Source organism: Mus pahari, chromosome 15 (genome assembly GCF_900095145.1).
Source record: "Mus pahari chromosome 15, PAHARI_EIJ_v1.1, whole genome shotgun sequence".
Classification (NCBI taxonomy): domain Eukaryota; kingdom Metazoa; phylum Chordata; class Mammalia; order Rodentia; family Muridae; genus Mus; species Mus pahari.
Window position 1 is genome coordinate 51,322,220 of NC_034604.1, and position 2,996 is coordinate 51,325,215.

The window sequence follows — 2,996 nt, forward strand, 5'->3', positions numbered from 1 at the left end:
CTGAGCTTGTGTCTCTAGCTGCATATGTAGCAGAAGATGGACTAATAGGCCATCATTGGGAAGAGAGGACCCTTTGTCTTGTGAACTTTATATGACCCAGCACAGGGGAAGGCCAGGGCCAAGTAGTGGGAGTGGGTGGGTAGGGGAGCAGGGGTGAGGGTGGGGGTGGGGTATAGGGAACTTTCGGGATAGCATTTGAAATGTAAATAAAGAAAATAATAATAAATAAATTTAAAAAATGTTAAAAAAATAAAAAACAAAACAAAACAAAACTGCAATAAAAGCTTGTCATCTCTGCCCATCCCACTTAGATTCCCACTTAGAACTGAACCCATATGCTTCATCACAGCCTACAGGCTGGGTCTGACCTGGCTCTCTCTGTCCTTACTCTTACAGGCCTCTGACCTTCTCCTTGACAAAGCACACCCCCCCCACCCCCCACCCCCCAACTCTTTTTGTGAGCTTCCTTCTGTCTAGATAACCACAGCCTGAGTTGGGATAAGTTTCTGCCCAAACTCATTCCTTACACGAAGCCTTGCATTTTTTTCACCCCACACCCTAAGCGTGAAATTATGGTCCATGTCATACCACTCTGTGTTGTCTTGCTAATTTTCCAGTTCGTGGGGTTTTTGTTATTCGAAGGAAAGCTACACATTAAGAACCTCGTCTGTCTTGTTCACTTCGGTATCCAAAGGATAATAGCTGCTCGACTGCAGCTATTAATTAACAAATTAATTTCATTTGCTAAACGAATGAAGAAATCAACATACCTTATAACTATTAAGGGTGTGAGCTAAGGGAAGATGGTATCTACTCTCAGCACCACCCCAAACAACACCGAAGAGTAACCCAGAAGGCTGCCCACACACATTCTGAGTGGCTAAGGTAACAAAGGGGACAATTCACTGTAGCTACAGAGCCAGACCTACAGTCAGGGAACTGCTAAGTAGTATTAGTTTTCAGGAAAGTATTGCAGTGTTTAAAGCTGCCAAGTTCAAGAGATGCATCAATGTCAAATCTGTGACTAAGCCCCCCATAGGAAAAGTTCCAACTACAGCAAAAGCTGCCATCTTTCATATATTGAACACTAGGAAGCTTAAAAGTTCGTTCACCTGTCTGATTTTATTGGTGACTCTGTTACCTGAGTTAGTGATGGACAGTATAACTCCCATTTTATACGTGGAAATAAGGAGAGTAGTTGGTTCATACAAGGGAATGCTGCAGAACAAGGGGTCTTTAGATCCAAATTAAGATTTCTGATTGTGAAATTGCGTTGTTTTTTCTTTTACACTTCATTCATCGGTTTCTTTAATCTATGTGGTTGGATTATTGGACAATAATTGTTCCAGGTGCCTATATGATAAGCACCCAGACTTTCGCTTTTATTATTATTATTATTATTATTATTATTATTATTATTATTATTATTATTATTATTATTAAATAATGTGCATTACCTGTACTTGAGAAGAAAATCGGCAAGTAACTCGCCGCCCTTCTCATGCCCAGTAGCTCTCTGGAGGTCACCTCAGCTACGCGGAAAGCTTTGATCACTCTCCTGCTGTGAGGGGGTGTGGACAGAACGGCGAGGGCGGCGGTGCACCCCGGCCAGTTCTGGGTGGGTGTGGGGCGGCTCGGTGGAGGCCGGCCGAGGGGCGTGTCGGGGCGTGTCGCCGACGTGGCAGCGGGGCGGCGCGGAGGCCATCTTGGCGCGGGACACACGCTCCTCTGGTCTTCCTCGTCCACCGTAAGCCGGATCCCCGCTCGGGACCCCCCGACTCGGGCCCGGACCCCGATCCGCGTGTGCAGCTTCTGCGCAGGCGCTCGCTCCGACCCAGGTGAGCGTGGACCTGGGCGGTGACCCGCGCGGCGGCGACCGGACGCGGGCGAGCCCCAGGTGGGCGGGCCGGCCGGCCGGCGGCGGGGTGCGGGGGCTCCTGGTGGTGGAGACACTCGTCGGGACAGCGGGGTCCCTCCCAGCATCGCTCCGGCCCCGATCCCCGCTCTCCCGGCCGCACCCTCCCGGGCGTGCACGGGTGGCCAGGCCCGCGGACCTTCGCCCGGCCCTGCCCGGCCTGCAGACGTGGCACAGACTGCCCAGGCCGCCGGCCCCAGTGGGACGCGGCGGCTCCTCCCGGGATCCCCTTTAACCCGACCCATTTCAGAAAGAAATGTAGGACTGCTTATTTCCTAAGTGGCAGGATGTCTTGTCCAAGAGTTTTTGTCAGGACTCTGATCTGAGAGGCAGCTTTGACTCGTTTGTGAACCTGGCACTTTTTGGCACTCTGGTGCTGTCTGAGCACTGTTTGAATCACTGGGTGTTTAGGGAAGTTTATTTTAGGCTCTGCACCAAGAATGGAGAATGATAGACTGCTGACCTCCGTCCCGAGTCTGCCCAGGGGCATTAGAGGCAGTCTTAGGACATCAGTAATACCAATAGGAATAGTTTCTGATGCTGACTTTATCAAAAGTCCATTATCCTATTTTTCTTTTAAGTAGTCTCTCTCCCCCCCCCCACACATATATAGATATTAAATAGACTAACGTAGGCACAAGCAGTTTTGAAGAGCAGTTTGGCCAGACCCTGAGTTCTTTTCTGTTGTTGTTTATTTATTTTTTTTAATTTTATTTTTCTCGAGACAGGGTTTCTCTGTATAGCCCTGGCTGACCTGGAACTCACTGTGTAGACCAGGCTGGCCTTGAACTCAGAAATTCGCCTGCCTCTGCCTCCTGAGTGCTGGGATTAAAGGTGTGTGCCACCACTGCCCCAGACCCTGAGTTCTAATCTTCTAAGCTGTTTCCATCCCTTTTTCTGTAGTAATGTTGATGCATTCAGACTACATTTAGTCCCTTAGAAAAAACCTCTGTCAACTGTCGCATCAGTGTTCTTATCCTAATAGGGTTCCTTTCTTCTTCTTCTTCTTCTTCTTCTTCTTCTTCTTCTTCTTCTTCTTCTTCTTCTTCTTCTTCTTCTTCTTCTTCTTCTTCTTCTTCTT

The 2,996-nt window shown here is 48.6% G+C and overlaps 1 protein-coding gene across 1 annotated transcript in view; it reads left to right on the forward strand.

Moving 5' to 3' along the window:
• Nucleotides 1-1,683: 1,683 nt before the first annotated feature.
• Prrc1 (proline rich coiled-coil 1) overlaps nt 1,684-2,996 on the forward strand; it is a 41,754-nt gene continuing 40,441 nt past the window's right edge. The window contains exon 1 of the mRNA XM_021214755.2: nt 1,684-1,838. The gene's annotated coding sequence lies outside the window, so the exon portion shown is untranslated. The remainder of the gene's footprint in view (nt 1,839-2,996) is intronic.